Source organism: Syngnathus acus, chromosome 3 (genome assembly GCF_901709675.1).
Source record: "Syngnathus acus chromosome 3, fSynAcu1.2, whole genome shotgun sequence".
Taxonomy (NCBI): domain Eukaryota; kingdom Metazoa; phylum Chordata; class Actinopteri; order Syngnathiformes; family Syngnathidae; genus Syngnathus; species Syngnathus acus.
Genome location: NC_051089.1, coordinates 20,501,564 through 20,519,117, shown reverse-complemented (window position 1 = coordinate 20,519,117; position 17,554 = coordinate 20,501,564). Strand labels below are relative to the sequence as shown.

Sequence of the window (17,554 nt, the reverse complement as noted above, 5' to 3'; positions counted from 1 at the left end):
TTTTGCATTTGGATTTTTGAATGCCAATTGAAAATAGAAAAAACAAATGATAAACTGGAAGTGCCATATTGGTACACTTAGTTTTTTTCTCAAATCTATTGTGGTAGTGTATAAAGGCAAAAGAAAAATGGGTCATTGACCAAATACTTCTGGACCTATTGGTTAAAAGATTGTGTACTATTCCTTACAATGACACTATAGCCACAGTATATATTTAATAGTTAGCCTTCTTCAACACGGTGGACACTTCATGTGATGTCAAACCACTTCTTCTCAAATACTTCCATGGTGTGTATTTACTCCCACTACCTGCGTTTTCCAATTGAACTAAACAATTCACTAATGAGGTAACATGGTAATTATTTTTATTTTTGAAAGTGCGTAATCATAGACAAGTGAAGATTCAAGCAGCAAAAGCTCAGTTTAACAGATTGAAAGCAGGCAGATGCAGAAAAAGACTATGAACAGACGGGACTGATCGGGGAGTCGCTAGCCGACTTGCTTTATTAATGTGCGGCTCTGTCAGAGCTGGCCACAACCATTTATCAAGGGAGGGGGGACTACTGTTCTTCCTTCACAAGTCTTGTTCACAAGCACTGTTGTGAAACATTTTTCACTGATATGCCAGCCACTCTCATTTTCTCAGCGGTGTACGCAGTTTACTGTTGATGTTCACATTGCTATATTTCTCACAAATGTCACTTCAAGTTTTATTCGTATTTCTAGGAAACAACCAATACGTCTGATGGTTGAGTACACTAACATAGCTGCATTGCAAGCTGTTCACTTGTCCCGTGTGCTTTACGGTTCCGTTTCCGCTATCTTTGTCATGGAACAGAGACAGGGCGACGAAGTGCCGCACGATCCTTTATTGAAAAAGGGGGAAAGGGTAAGTGGAACGCTGGACTTGCGGTCTGGCAGGCGTGGCTGAGCAGCAGAGCACAGCACGTAGTCGTAGTCGGAGGCAGGCAGGTTGTCGAGGCAGGCGGCGATCAGAAGCGTGGTCAAAGGACGAGCAAGTAGTCGGGGCAGGCGGCGATCAAAGCGTGGTCGGTCAGTTTACAGAAGCAGTTGGCAACAGAGATCGTTCAGGGGACAAAAAGGCAGTGGTGTCACGGGCAGGGTAAGTAGACGAACTGACAACCACTGGCAGAATACACAGAGGTTAAGTAGGGGACCTAACTAGCTGTAGCAGGTGCTGGCAATTCCTTGATTGGGGCTTGGCTGGAAGTCAGGTGACGCAGGAACGTGACAATCTTCAGTCTGTCCAGTACAGGGGTCTCAAACTCCAGTCCTCGGGGGGCCGCATTCCTACATGTTTTCTAAGTTTCCCTCGTTAAACACAGCTGATTCAAATGATCAGTTCATCCTCACGTTCTGCAGGAGCCTGATAATTGAATCAGGTGTGTTTAACGAGGGAAACTTGGAAAACATGTAGGAATGCGGCCCCTGAGGACTGGAGTTTGAGACCCCTGGTCCAGTAGAACCTTTGTGTTTTACCTCATTGAACAAATACTGGGAGCGGAAGTGAATAGATAACCCGAAGTATTTGAGTGGTCTGATCATATCACTATGAAGAGTTATTTCCAATGAGGCGTATTAGAATACTTTTTAGTGGACATTTTGTCTCACGGAGACAGATGGTGAGCCATTTTTTAAGCAAAAAAAATGAAGATCAGGAGGAGCCAAATACCAGTCTGGCCCATAGGAATTTTTAAAGAAGAGATGCTAACATCATCAAAAGTATTTCTGATTTCATTGTACACAGAGAAAAAGCAGCTTTGTGTAATCCCCTTCTTAGCCTATGTCCTTGAAAACTGTCTTGTTTCATGACTGTAAAACAGTCACATGGAAGAGTATTTTATTAATCTGAATCCAGAATTTAATCCTCCTATAATTATGTTCTTTAAATCAATATTATTAGTGTTGGTTTCATTTCTATCCAAAAGCTCTATTTAGATGAAACAACATCCTTTTGAGGAATCAAGACGGTAGTATAGTAAATACATAAAAAATGATTATCCATTGAAAATGATGCTGCAATAAGATACATTTCAATAAAGCAAAACAGTAGGTTGCACACAGTAGAGGTTTGTCTTCCGAGAGAAATTGTGTCATGGTTTCTCTCTTAGGCAGATTCGTGACTTGAGACTAGCCTAGAGTGCTTGAGTTTCACAAAGTATCACTTGTCGGCTTCAGGGTTTTATGGTGAAAGAGTGTCAACACGCACATATAGCACATACACTCACTCGCCCCGCCCTTCAAACCACTGTAAGAAACAAGGTGTGATTTCATGTATTGTAACTGGATCGCTTTTGGAACTGCCATGGTTACTGGCTGAGATGTACAAGTCCAGTACATGATTGAGATGTGTATATAAGAGTGTTTTAACAAGAGTAGATAGTATGTCTAAGTGAGTGCATGGATAGAATTATTTCAAGGCTTTGAGCAGAAACAATCTTGGGAAAGATTCCTCTCTGGCCTAACGGCCAAAGCAGCGCCCCATCAATCCAGTGAGGATCCCTGAAATAAAATCTCGGGTCCCTTTGGTTCACCATTCCGTTCGCTACCGAGCCAATTCTTTCAGTGTGTACTTCTTGTGTTATTTGATACGTCGGAAACCCCAGTGTCTGCAAAGAGATATACTTAAAAATTTAAAAATTGCTTTTATCACGCTCGGCTGCAAGGGCCAAGGCGCAGCCTTGGAGGAGTTGGATGAAACCGACAAACGCTCTGTGTTCTGTGAACATTAGCGGCAGACAGGCACCTGGCACGGGACAATGCTGCTATAAAGCTGCAACTTATTTTCAAATAAACAGTAATGTGTCAGCAGGGGTCGAAAAGCACAGTATTTTTAAACATTTGTATAGAGTTCTATGACATTTTATAGAGATTATCTTAAAAAATATGTTGGACACTGGTGTATGGATTTGCCAAATACATCAATATTTAACAGAAATAGATACAACCGCGGATATTATCATTAGACTTATGGGTTTTGTAAGAAGCAATATTTATTCTCAATGAATCTCCTTTGTTGTGTTTTTTTTCCCATTTTCAAGTGACATATCACATTATGCTTACTTGTCTGTATTGCAATGAACTGTTGCCTCGATGCAGTCTACTAATGTTGTAGATTTCACATGTTGGCCAATCAAGTGACCACAAAAAGCAGGTATCTTCTGACCGCCACTTGCCTATCTGTCATTCTCTAAAAATCCCTGACTCAAGAGAGTGCAACTTGTGTATTTCAAAAGAGATATAAATCTGTACATTTTTAATATGTCTGCAAGCCACCTTAGTAGAGAACTATGTGCACATACATAAATCCACCCCCCAAAAAATTTGTTGGGGCTGTTGTTTATTCTCAGTGGGTGAACAAGTCACTAAACAGTGTTCTGTGTGAAAATGTAGAGCTGAGTAGATGTAGTAAGAATCTTCTAAGAGTGTCACCAACCATGTTTAGAAACATGGCTCACTAAACCCACTTCCACTCCCCGCTTTTAACGCTGCTCCCACTATTCTCAATGTTCCACATTTGGCTAACCCGTTGTCTTTTTCTTAACTTCATTTTGGTTTCATTACTAGATTTTATTCTTTGATTAAGTCTTGACATAGACTAAGCTGTTTTCAGTAATTTGTGAAAAGACTTGTGTTTGTTTTTCTATGTTGCTGTAATTTTGTGCTTCAAAAATCATCATAGAATCAACAAACTACGAAAATGAATAGAGAGAATTGTCCTGTAAGTGCACTCTTCATTCCATCCCGGCCCGTCAAATCCTCAAGAATTCTTGTATGGCAACCAAAAGTCACTGTAAGAAATAAATATAACGTTGCACTAGTCTTTTTGTCCTCTCACTGCTTACTTTTTTGTATGGGCATGTGATGTCACTGTGGGCCAGCCTGCAGGGAACACAACAGATCGAGATAAATTCAAGATGGCGGCGCCCCAGTCGGCTGCGGCTGCCACGGCTCTCGACAACCGACGAGCATTTTCACAAAATATGTCACCTAGGACACTACAAACAACACTAAGTTTAGTTTATCCATCCAGTAGGTTAGTATATGATCGCCAGCGCCTGCTGGAGGTACGGTCATCAAGTGTTTTCGGACTCGTAGCCACAACTACCCTAGTCTGTTTACGTAGCCTCGGAGTGCTTCGGGCACTAGCCCCAGAAGCTCACGATGCAGCGGGCTCGCCGGGCAGCACACGCCGGAGGAGGAGTAAGCGTAGGCGGTGTGACCGGCGGCGGAAGTGCGGCTGTCGAGGTGGGCTAACGGCTAAGCTAAAAGCTAACCCCTACAAACCGCCGCTTCCATCCATCTTCCTCTCCAACGTCCGCTCACTGGACAATAAAATCGACCATCTACAACTGGAACTCTCCTCAAAGAGGGAGGTTAGAAACTGCTGCGCTCTCATCCTGACGGAGACATGGCTGAACTCATCAATACCGGACAACGCCGTTAGCCTGGAGGGGCTCGCTACATTCCGCGCCGACAGAAACAGCGAACTAAGCGGTAAATCCCGAGGAGGTGGGCTGTGTGTCTACATCAAAAACAACTGGTGCAAAAATGCTAGATCTGTCGCCAGCTTCTGCTCTTCGGACATCGAGCTATTGACTGTTAACTGCAGACCCTTCTACCTGCCCAGGGAGTTTAGTGTTGTTAGCATCACGGCTGTGTATGTGCCTCCTAGCGCTAATACTAAAGAGGCCATGAGCGTTCTCTATCGGACAATCGGTGAGCTGCAATCCACGCACACAGAGGGTGTTTTCATCATTGCTGGGGACTTCAACCAGGCTAACATGAAGACTATTCTCCCTCATTTTTACCAACACGTGGATTTCCAACTCGGGGAGAGAACACTCTGGACTTGGTTTACACCAATATAAAGGATGCATTCAGAGCAGCCCCCCGCCCCCACCTCGGCTCTTCAGACCACCTATCTGTTATGCTAATCCCTGCATACAGGCGCCTGCTGATCAGAGCAAAACCCACAGTGAAGCAGGTGAGGGTGTGGTCTGAGGGGGCCATGGAGGCACTCCAGGACTGCTTTGAGTGCTCTGACTGGGACATGTTCAAATCAGCAGCAACATATGACAATCAGATCGACGTTGATGAGTACGCCATGACTGTGTCAGCCTACATCAACAAATGCACCGAGGACGTCAGCACCACTAAGAACATCATCACCCGAGCCAACCAACGACCCTGGATGACTGAGGAGGTACGTCATACGCTACGAGCACGGAACTCAGCCTTCAAGTCTGGCGACAAGGAGGCACTGAGGACAGCGAGAGCCAACTTGAACCGTGCCATCAGGTTAGCGAAGCGAAGCCACAGTCGAAAAATTCAGGATTTTTTCCACGACGCCAATAACACCAGGAGTATGTGGCAAGGCATACGGGCGATCACGGACTACAACTTACCCTCCCCCCCGGTGGGTGAGGTTGATGCTGACTTCCTAAATGGTCTAAATAACTTCTTTGGGCGGTTTGAGGCACTAAACAGCACTCCTGCAGTTAAATCTGTTCCCCTTCAGGAAGAGGAGGCACTCTGCCTTGACTCAGCCGACGTGTGGAAGACTCTGAGAAGAGTCAACCCACGTAAGGCCCCAGGCCCCGACAACATACCTGGGCGGGTGTTCAAGGAATGTGCAGGTCAGCTGGCTGGTGTCATCACAGACATTTTTAACATCTCGCTGGGCCAAGCCACAGTGCCAGTATGCTTCAAGGCTGCCTCCATCATTCCGGTGCCGAAGAAACCTCAAATCACCTCACTGAATGACTACAGACCTGTGGCACTGACTCCCATCATGATGAAGTGCTTCGAAAGGCTGCTCAAAGAACACATCGTCTCCAGACTCCCCCCAACATTCGACCCGTTCCAGTTTGCCTACCGGCAGAACCGCTCTACTGAGGATGCCATCTCCTCCGTTCTTCACCTGAGCCTGGCTCACCTGGAGAAGAGGAACACCCACGTGCGGTTGCTGTTCCTGGACTTCAGCTCAGCGTTTAACACCATCATTCCACAGCATCTGGTGGAAAAACTGGAACACCTGGGCTTCAGCACCCTCCTTCGAAACTGGCTGCTAGACTTCCTCACCAACAGACCTCAGTCAGTCCGGGTCGGACAGAACACCTCAGATGTCATCACCCTCAGCACAGGCTCCCTTCAGGGCTGCGTCCTAAGCCCCCTGCTGTTCACCCTGATGACACACGACTGCGCCCCCAGGTTCACCACCAATCACATCGTGAAGTTTGCAGACGACACAACGGTGGTGGGCCTTATCAGTGACAACAACGACCTGGACTACAGAGAGGAGGTGGAGCAGTTGGTGGGCTGGTGCAGAGACAATAGCCTGATCCTGAATGTAGAGAAGACGAAGGGGATCATCGTCGACTTCAGGAAGAACCAGCCTCACCACGCTCCACTGATCATCGACAGCTCAGCTGTGGAGGTGGTCAGCAGCACTAAATTCCTGGGGGTCCACATCACAGACGACCTCACCTGGACTGTGAACACCACAACACTGGTCAAGAGGGCACAGAAGCGCTTGTACTTCCTGCGGAGGATGAGGAGAGCCCACCTGCCCCCACCCATCATGAGGACGTTCTACCGAAGCACCATAGAGAGCATTCTGACAAGCTGTCTCTCAGTGTGGTGTGGAGGTTGCAGCGCCTCCGATTGGAAGAACCTGAAGAGAGTGGTGAGGACAGCAGAGAGGATCATCGGGGCTCCTCTCCCCTCCATTCAGGACTTGTCATCCCAGCGCTGCGTGTCCCGAGCCCGTAATATTATCAGTGACCCATCACACCCCCACCATGGACTGTTCTCCCTGCTGCCCTCTGGGAAGAGGTTTCGCAGCATCCGCTGCAGGTCCACCAGGTTCTGCGATAGTTTTTTCCCTGCTGTCGTCAGACTGTTGAACATTCAAACTTAGCATTCCTCTGCACACTTGTAAATACCGTTTTTGTCTCCTGCACTGTTTACATACTTTATCACTGCTGCACTTTGTACTTTATACTTATCTTATTTCATATTTTTATATAGAATGTCACTTTTTAACCAGCCGCAATATCACTACTTTGTTGAAAGCCGTATGCAACGAAATTTCGTTTTGTGTACACCCAGTGTTGACAAAATGACAAAGTTTGTCTAAGTCTAAGTCTAAGTCTAAATGAGTTGACATAAAATGTACTATGTGGACCTGATCATTGCGCCGACCCAAAGGGAAAGTGGAAGAAAATATAAAGTGTCTCATCTTTGCAGCTTGAAAAGCTTCATCTCTCCTAGGAGGACTTTCAACATATTCCTAGAGTGAATTGTGAGACTTCTCTTATGCAGTTAATTCCAAACGTTTGTAATGTGAAAAATTTAAATTCTGGACATTCTTTTGTGCGATAATTATGCAGACACAGAAAAAGGCCTTCTAATAAAATGCATAGAATTATTTCATTTCTAGAAAAAAAAAAAAATCAAATGTTCTAATTTCTATCAGTTAATATTAGCTAAATTGTCAATGTACTGTAGTGAAATTTGGATTCTATGCGTCTCTGTATGTCACCTTAGATGGAGACCTAGCAGCAGTGAGAAGACCCTAAGCTATTTTTGCGGTACAGAGAAGCTCTAGTTTCAGTAATGTGTAGGTACTTAGAATATGGAAGGGCCATTCGTCCGTGACCAGGAAGACCTTTGTCCATGCCCTTTTAAGGGCATCGGAAGTAACCAGTAGGGTGAGACTCGAACCGCAGCTGTTGGCTTACGAAGTACAAATGATGGGGGAGAACAGATAGAAGGAGAGAGAGAGAGAGAGAGAGAACGGGGCGAACATCTTTGCTTTTGGGAGCTGAAACATCTTTGCTTTTGGGGCCACTCGAATTTTTGGAGAGACATCACTCTGACATCGGTTGAATAAAATCTTTTCCCAATCAGCCGTGTGTCACTGGAGTGCTTCCTTCCCTGGGCCAGCCATCGTCCACCGAGTGTTTTTTGGAGACCAGCTAAGCAACAAAGATCATTCACCACATTTTTGGCGTCACGAATAGGATTCGTGTTCCCCCGGGGAATTCCCGCCCGCTTTCTGAGCGAGAATCCAGCGGCCGGCCAGCGGGCTGTAATTGAGGTGAGATGCTTTGCTCACAGTTGCCGCGGCATGCTCGTTCTTGGAAAGGGGGGGGGGTCTGGCCCCCAAGGGGGGCAGTTACAAACGAATCTGATGGCCTGTTCCGGGGGGAAGTTGTCTCTCCTAGTCAAAAGTCGTCATAATTCGACTTTTGAAGGGGGAGTGGCCCCCAAATAGAAACAGCAAAAGAAAAGTAAAATAAAAATAGGAAAAAATAAATAAAAAATAAAAAATAAAAAGTGAACAGTAACTTAAAACTTAATGGGGAATGTGCACAGCGGAGTGAGTGACATGTCTGGTGAGAATGATGAATGAGGAAAAAGAAATGCCCCAAGGAAGTGGCACGTGACGGGACAGGATGTCTGGGACATCGCTGAATTGGCCGTCACAAGAAAAGAATAGCAGAAAGTCCCATAAAACGTGCACTTGAGTTTGGCGACAGATCCGATGGAGGATAGAAATTTTAGCTGTGTGATTGAGGCGAAAACACAGATACGATTGAACACTGTTGCGACAGGAGACGACCTGCCCCCAGATGAAGTTCCTGGGAAAAGCCGAGACACTGCAGTCGCACCCAATGGCCGTACGGGCCAAGTGCGAATTGTCGAGATGTTCGGTGGCCGGGTTAGTCTCCGTCAAGGCCGAACGAAAAAGGGAGGCTTGCGCTGACCGCGTTTGGCAAATAGGAAAAGTGCGCAGCCTTGGCATCCGTAACTGTGAGAATGAATGTGGAAAGAGATCCGGCCAGACCCTCTAAGGGTGCCGAAGAGAAGGAAGCGCGCGAGCCACGTCGTTTGGGCACTGATCGGATTAGAAGTGTTTGTGGGTTACAAGGCTCCTCGATTTAAACGCTGGTGCAAGAGCCCCACAGGTAAACTCGAAGGGCTGTCGGTCTCGAATATCCAGGTAGCTAGTTCGATTTCTCGACACGGTTCGATTCCGTCTTGTCGAGGCGTACTGTAATAGCATGCACGTCTGTCAAAGTTCGATCAATTGGAGCCTGCGGCAGACCGCTATTGGACGAAGGTGCTGCGCGGCTCTTGTGTAGAATGGAAAACGTGGAAAAGAGGCCTCTGGGGGGTTTAATATTGGTATACCATGTGAGAAAAGTAATTTGTGTGCACACTTAAGTTAAATTCTGCAGAATAAAAGGGAAAATATACAGCGCTATTAGAAACGAAATGAAACAGAAGTTAAGTAAGACGTGCGCGTGGAGAGACGTTTGAGATCCCATGTGTGTGTGTGTGTGTGTGGTTGCGTGATCCTATGGGTATGTGTCCGTGAGTGAGTGTGTGTGTGTGTGTACGTGCTCGGTAGTACGTGCGTGTGTGTGTGTGTGTGTGTGCGTGTCCGTGAGTGAGTGTGTGTGTACGTGCTCGTGAGTACGTGCGTGTGTGTGGTTGTGCTCATAAGTGCGCATGGGTGTGAGCATGTTTGCTTGTAGAAGCAGCAAAAGGAACGGATAGGATGGTGTGCTCTTGTTGCTTTGGGGCGCATGCCCGCCTGCGCTGCACGCGCGGGGAGGGGGATCCGGCCCCCTGGGCGGCAGGGTGGCCAACCTGTACCTGCCCACTGTGTTTCAAGGCTGGACCCTCCCCGCTCGGGTGACGTCGGGGCCGCGCGCAGGGCCGGAGTTATGCCCATTTTAGGGGCCTGCGCGGCCAGCAGCGAGAGGAACTATGACAAAATGATGGAAGACGGAATGCTGAAGGAGCAAAAGAATGCATAACCAACAAGGAGGGTACACGGGTATAACTGTAACCCAGGAGAATTAATGTTCCACAGCTGTCTAACAGGAGCATGCGTGTGTTACCCAATACGACACCAATATAGATGTATCTGAAGAAAAATTGGCTGGGACGACAACAAGCGGTGGCAGAAGAGTGTGGCCCCCTCGTAAATAATGAGGGACCCTACTAGGGCCAACTGGCGCTCCCTTTTAGCATTCTGAGAGGAACGGGAAATTGGATCTGAAGAAAAGCTCAACTTGTTAATTTAAACTGCTGAAAGGATGACAAAATTGAAAACAAATTATTGATACTCGTTTCTTTGGGGCTCTCCTCAATACTTCTGATTTTCTGTTACATAAAAAACCTGAGACGGCGGATACATCCGTTGTCTCCAGGAGGACATAGAGACACAGAATGAACTTAGAATTAATGTTTAACAGCCGTCTAACAGGTGGAGTAGGAGCATGCGAGGGCTAACCACTACAACACAAATATAGGTGATTTGAGTGTCTAAAGAAAACTAGACCGGTCAACACTAATTTATGAGAGCAAGAGAGGTATCAAGTGAGGGCCACAGCGGCAGCTGGAGCTCTGACGTTACACGAGAGAGAGAGAGAGAGACGGAGCCTAACAGGAGCATGGGAAAAGTGAACAGCTGAGAAATGGCCTTCGATGTAGTGGCAGAGAATTAAAAATTCAAGATAGTCCAGTAATATAGGTAAGTGAGCATAATACCAATAGTACTGAGGTCAAAAAAGAGATGATGCTATGTTTGGAATATGAGTTAATTATGAATAATGTACATTCCGTACGCAAAATTTGGAAACTTTATCTGAAATTGAAGGCTCAAATCAGGAAAGGAGGAAAGGTGATGGAGAGGATTGCATAAAATCAAAGGCAGGAAAACAAACGATAGAATGTAGCCTGAAAATAGGATGAGCTTCTGGAAATTACAGTATAAGTGAGAGAAATCACAGTAAGACTTGCAATTTTAAGTTTGGGGTAATCTGCCACTTTAAAATGGTTCAAATAAGGTCCATCACAAGAGAGCTCATGAAGGAAAGGCGCCGTTTTTCTCAAATATATTAAATTGTTGTTAATAGTAGAATTTGAAGTTTGATTAACAAAAGGTATTATGAAATTAATGGCTAATTGGAAGACGATATTTTAAGTTTGGTTTCCCAGTCTGTCTTTTCCAGTATCCATCAGTGACCCTGAAACTCGATCCCGAGACTCCACCGACAGCTGAGAACAACAAGAAAACGGTGCATGGCTCTGAGGCACCTTTGACCTTTTGCAAGAGCAAAGAAGGACTATATTTGTGCTTGGGGGGAGCACAACGCTCCGGAGGAAAACGACATCCTCTGAGGCGAGTACAAAGAGTGAAGGAACTTACAAGATGAGAATGGACTCAGTTGAAAATGGACTCATCCGAGAGTGAGGAATGAGTTGGCTCTGAGGCTACAACTAAAGACAACAACTTGACAATGAGGTGCTGCGAAAGACACATGAAACATGAAATGTGCATCAAGCAAACCGGACTCCTTGCCGAGGCTTTATCAAACTTGGTGGAGCTTAGGTCAAAGTGGATGGAAGCTTGCTTGGGCACTGAGCTTGACACAACTGAGGAGTCTTGATAAAAGATAGATAAATAAATAAATAAATAAGGAGCAAAATGTGTAGTGTTACAGAGAAAGGGAAAAGCATCATAATCAGAGGATAAATTTGGATAAAACAGATAGGCTAAACTGTACGAAATAAGAGTAGGATCACATTTAGCCCATCCAGCTTAACAATTAGACATTTAGACATTGACAACTTGGAGATGAAAATAGGACATTAGGACCCAATAGGATGCGGTCAAGAGGTGGCTAGATTGTTCAATGGACCTAATTAATAAATTAGAAGTTAATTACACCTCACTGGGAATTCTGGTGTCAGAAAGTCCGATAAGTTCAAGGAATAACAGCCATGGAAACTTTTGACAGTTAAGAATAATGCTGCATAAGAGTCACACAAAGTGACAGGTTAACGAGATGACAAATGTGATAGGACTCGAATAACAAATGCATTGACATGGCAAAGTGAAAACTACATAGTGGAGTAGACTGTCGGAGGGAGCCTTTTGAGTATCTTTACCCAGCTGTTCAATCAGACTGATTGATTAGGATAAAATTATTTAAGGACCATCTGAGGCTGCTTCTTTCCCCATGCTCACCCTTGAACAGGCTCAGCAGTAGAAATAACTGAATTTTTTAGGCAGTTAATTGACAGTTTTACAGTAAAGGTGCGGTACGGTTGTGACATATTTAATTGAGAAGAACATCCAGAAATGAAGGGTTACCTTCAGTATTCACTGATTACCTGCTCACTTACATACTAAATTTGTTTGTTGTGGAATGAGAGCTGAGCGATGAAGGCGAATGTATTGGCACTTGTGTGGTTAGGAATGTGTATGTGTGTCGGGGGCAGTGTGAAAGGCCAAAGTATTTTGGAGTTGGTATGAAAGGGTCACAGTTGAGGGTAAGATTCCTCTCACATGAGACTGGAATACCCAAGATTGATGAGTGACGAGTTTTAACCTTAACTAACAGCTGATGGTTAATCAAAGGCACCATGAACAACAAAATAGTTCATGGAGAAGGCCAATTTCAGTAACACGGATGGACAAAACAGGACTAATATCAAACACGAGGACGATGGACGATATGACATGACAAACTTGGACTCACGGGATGACTGACTATGTGGATGACAACCAAACATTTGAAACTTAAGCTTGCTTGTGGCAAGTGCAAGCTTTGCTTTGTTTCTGTGCGTCACTTGACTTATTGCAGCATCAACCGCCAGCCAAGGAGCAGATTGCTGGTTGTTTTATAACTTGTATTAATTTTGCAGGTTGTCGATTGCAGTCTTGGAGAGTTTATGTTGAATTCGTGTGAAAATGTTAACCCTAACCCTTTTGATTTTTTTGATGATTGATGATTTTCAGGAAAGAATCCCCGGGCGCCATGATTCATTGTGTGTCTATTTTTATGTTTTGATACTCGATGCCTGTGTAGTTTAGGTGAGCACAAGTGTCCGCTGTCAGCAGGGCTGTATGCTCACTGGCAGGGGTGCGATGATTTTTGTTTCGGTTGCCGAGTGTGGGGTGGACAGTCAATTTTCAGGAACTTGGGGATGACGGTCCTGGATGAGTGAAAGGTTCGACAAACTGGCTGCAAGGCATATGATGATGCGGTAGGACATTTTGCCAGTTCCTCTTTGAATGCCTAATGACACATTGGGTGAATGTGTCAAGGGGGGTGGGGTTACATTTAAATGAGTAAGTAGATATAAAAGCTATTTGTGACATTCAATGTTTTTTCGGATTCAATTATTTTTGAGGCTTTAACAGGACGTGCCAGAATTCAACAGGCAGTGATGGAAGGAGCAGAAGAAGCATCTCGAAAGGAAAGGAGTTAATGGGAGACAACAATCTGGAATGGATGCAAAGCGTGGTAACAATCTAGCGACAGTAACGGTTAAAGTGGGTCAAAGGAAAAGCACAAATGATGACAAATCATACATCTAATAGGGTTTAGACTGCAGCGCAATAGACAACAAATGTTTGGAAGGTAATTAAATAAAATAGGAAACTGGACCAGAAACAAGGAATAGGGAGAAGTGACATATACACATATTTACATAAACATATGAATGCATTAAAGCTGCCATTGAAGGGAAAGTATTTAAGAACACATTTTAAGAGGGTTAATTTGCATAACAAATACTGAAAAGAGTTGAATAGTTAAATCATTTTGGGAAAATTACAGGTCCACTGCTTCAAAAGGGTGACTGATTTGAACAGTGAGGTGACTTGAAGGGGAGACAAAGATAATGTACATAAACAAATTGGGTGAACAAAACTGACGGGACTGATACTCATTTGAGAATACTGAGAAAAATTTGAATCAAAGAGGAAAGTTGGAGTGAAAAATTAATATTTGGACTGGGAAAGAGCGATGGCAAAGACTGATTGACAGGACTTCAGACAGTGACAGCTGCAGCAGGAAAGGCTAACTTGAACAGGTAGAAGTTACTCTGCTACAGGAGGGATCTTGCGAGACTGACAGCACGACGAGAAATATGGGGGATAATTCATAACTCCTGGGGGGGAGTGTTTGTTTGTTTGTTTGTTTGTTTGTTTGTTTGTTTGTTTGTTTGTTTGTTTGTTTGTTTGTTTCAGGGATCACGTGGGCCTCTGGATCATAGGAGTAGATGCCGAGAACGCTCGGAGGTTCTACTGAGCACTTCGATGAGACGACGACCACCAATCGTCCCCGTGCCCCAATCAACCCCAAAAGAGAAGATTTTGTTTGCTGACGACTGGTTATGGAGATGTCGTTTACAAGGGGTGACCGAAGGGGGCCTACGCTGGGCATTGCTGCTTTTTTCATTGCAACTCAAGGTTCTGTGCTGTAGTCATCGTTAAATACTGGCAGTGGCTCTCAATTATTGCAGAACCCGTGGACGCTGACCGGGGCCTGGAAAGAGACTCTGAGGACGGTGAAGTGGACATAAAGATTTTGGATGGACGGCAGGCCCTGGGCAGTGATCCCGGCGCAATTCACTACTGAGCATTCAGTGGACTGGACTTTGCATCGACAGGCACTTACAGTGCCTTGCGAAAGTATTCGGCCCCCTTGAACCTTTCAACATTTCGCGACATTTCAGGCTTCAAACATAAAGATATAAAATTTTAATTTTTTGTCAAGAATCAACAACAAGTGGGACACAATCGTGAAGTGGAACAAAATTTATTGGATAATTTAAACTTTTATAACAAATAAAAAACTGAAAAGTGGGGCGTGCAATATTATTCGGCCCCTTTACTTTCAGTGCAGCAAACTCACTCCAGAAGTTCAGTGAGGATCTTTGAATGATCCAATGTTGTCCTAAATGACTGATGATGATAAATAGAATGCACCTGTGTGTAATCAAGTCTCCGTATAAATGCACCTGCTCTTTGATAGTCTCAGGGTTCTGTTTAAAGCGCAGAGAGAACCATGAAGACAAAGGAACACACCAGGCAGGTCCGAGATACTGTTGTGGAGAAGTTTAAAGCCGGATTTGGTTACAAAAAGATTTCCCAAGCTTTAAACATCTCAAGGAGCACTGTGCAAGCAATTATATTGAAATGGAAGGAGTATCAGACCACTGCAAATCTACCAAGACCCGGCCGTCCCTCCAAATCTACAATGGAATGGTTCACAAATAGACGTATCCAGGTGTTAGTATGGCCAAGTCAAAGTCCAGACCTGAATCCAATCGAGAATCTGTGGAAAGAGCTGAAGACTGCTGTTCACAAACGCTCTCCATCCAACCTCACTGAGCTCGAGCTGTTTTGCAAGGAAGAATGGGCAAGAGTTCCAGTCTCTCGATGTGCAAAACTGATAGAGACATACCCCAAGCGACTTGCAGCTGTAATTGCAGCAAAAGGTGGCGCTACAAAGCGCAAGGGGGCCGAATAATATTGCACGCCCCACTTTTCAGTTTTTTATTTGTTAAAAAAGTTTAAATTATCCAATAAATTTCGTTCCACTTCACGATTGTGTCCCACTTGTTGATTCTTGGCAAAAAATTAAACTTTTATATCTTTATGTTTGAAGCCTGAAATGTCGCGAAATGTTGAAAGGTTCAAGGGGGCCGAATACTTTCGCAAGGCACTGTACATATGCAAGGGGGGCAACACTGAGGGCGCTTCAACGTTGCAGTATGCTGTGATGTTGCGTCAATATTATATCATTCATTACTTTATCTGATGACTACATGCTGCATTACTTTATCTTATTCGTTTACCTTGTCACATATTAACATTATGACAATGCACTTTGACTGTTTAGCGGTCGGTGAACCTGTCATTTCTTTTCCTTACTGGTTTGTGAGCTCATACTGTTTTGTGGATTGTGATATGTGCCAGGACTCCTTGTACCTGGCTGACGCCAGGTGGAGGGAATCACTGAGGATGTTAGAAAGGGCCTCCCTCTTTTTCCATGTCATTAGACTGGCAGGGTTTTTTCTCGAGGGAGGGCCGGCAACCTTTTGAGGTTTCTAATGGACCACGCCAAATTCATTACTTCGCAAATTATCGACGGTGTTGAGGTATTACCTAAGGGGGGTGGTTATCGTCATTTGGATAATGTGGACTTCAATTTTCTTTATTTGTGGTTCCTGAGAGGCCTCAGATTGCTGTCAGGGAGCAATTGGATACCAAAGTAGTTTGAGCTTTTCTAGTTAAAATAACCTTAAGTAGCATGCCTCGAGCGTGATATAGGCTGTGCAGGTATAGGCCAAATTGTAGACGTGACCAGAAAATTTGGTTGGGTGAAGATTTTTGGATGTTTACCGATGTCATCTCTTGTTAGACCGTTTTTGGGACATTTATAAAGTCCCGGAGGGGAGAATGTAGTGAAATTTGGATTCTATGCGTCTCTGTATGTCACCTTAGATGGCGACCTAGCAGCAGTGAGAAGACCCTAAGCTATTTTTGCGGTACAGAGAAGCTCTAGTTTCAGTAATGTGTAGGTACTTAGAATATGAAAGGGCCATTCGTCCGTGACCAGGAAGACCTTTGTCCATGCCCTTTTAAGGGAATCGGAAGTAACCAGTAGGGTGAGACTCGAACCGCAGCTGTTGTCTTACGAGGTACAAATGATGGGGGAGAACAGATAGAAGGAGAGAGAGAGAGAGAGAGAGAGAGAGAGAGAGAGAGAGAGAGAGAGAGAGAGAGAGAGAGAGAGAGAGAGAGAGAGAGAGAGAGAGAGAGAGAGAGAGAGAGAGAGAGAGAGCGAGAGCGAGAGAGAGAGAGAGAAAACGGGGCGAACATCTTTGCTTTTGGGAGCTGAAACATCACCAAAATGTTTCAGTACGTTTTATTACGACTTAGAATTAGAAGGTCACATCGCTTCCCAGCATTACGCCAACCGTGGTCAGGGGGCATCACTGAATAGCTGTTGTACCCGCGAGGCTATTTCATTTCAAAATAGGCTGTTCCGTTAATGTTTTCGAGTACGTTTACGGATCAATATCCAACGGAATCATAAATAAGCAGCACCAATGTGTTAAATCAGTCTTTAGTTGGTTCCGATCACTTTTATGGGAGAGAGTTTGAGAAACATGATTGTTTATAGAGGACTGCCACTACACTTTACTGAGGCTCATGGGAGTCTGCGAGCTGAGGCTCATGGGAGTTTGCGGGTGGCTGCTACACGCACGAGGCTATTTCATTTCAAAATAGGCTGCTCCGTTAATGTTTCGAGTAAATTTACGGATCGATATGGAAGGGGCGGCTCGGTGGCGCACTGGGTAGCACGTCCGCCTCACAGTTAGGAGGGTGCGGGTTCGATTCCACCTCCGGCCCTCCCTGTGTGGAGTTTGCATGTTCTCCCCGGGCCCGCGTGGGTTTTCTCCGGGCACTCCGGTTTCCTCCCACATCCCAAAAACATGCTTGGTAGGCTGATTGAGCGCTCCAAATTGTCCCTAGGTGTGAGTGCGAGTGCGAATGGTTGTTTGTCTCTGTGTGCCCTGCGATTGGCTGGCAACCGGTTCAGGGTGTCCCCCGCCTACTGCCCGATGACGCTGGGATAGGCTCCAGCACGCCCGCGACCCCCGTGGGGACTAAGCGGTACAGAAGATGGATGGATGGATGGATATGGAA

General features: G+C 45.1%; 1 long non-coding RNA gene across 1 annotated transcript; it reads left to right on the top strand.

Annotated features, from left to right (window-relative positions):
• The first annotated feature begins 13,851 nt into the window (after nt 1-13,851).
• Nucleotides 13,852-14,505, top strand: LOC119120437. Its single transcript, XR_005097514.1, has 2 exons — nt 13,852-14,251; nt 14,359-14,505. It is a non-coding gene; the product is annotated as an uncharacterized LOC119120437 (long non-coding RNA).
• The last annotated feature ends 3,049 nt before the right edge of the window (nt 14,506-17,554 follow it).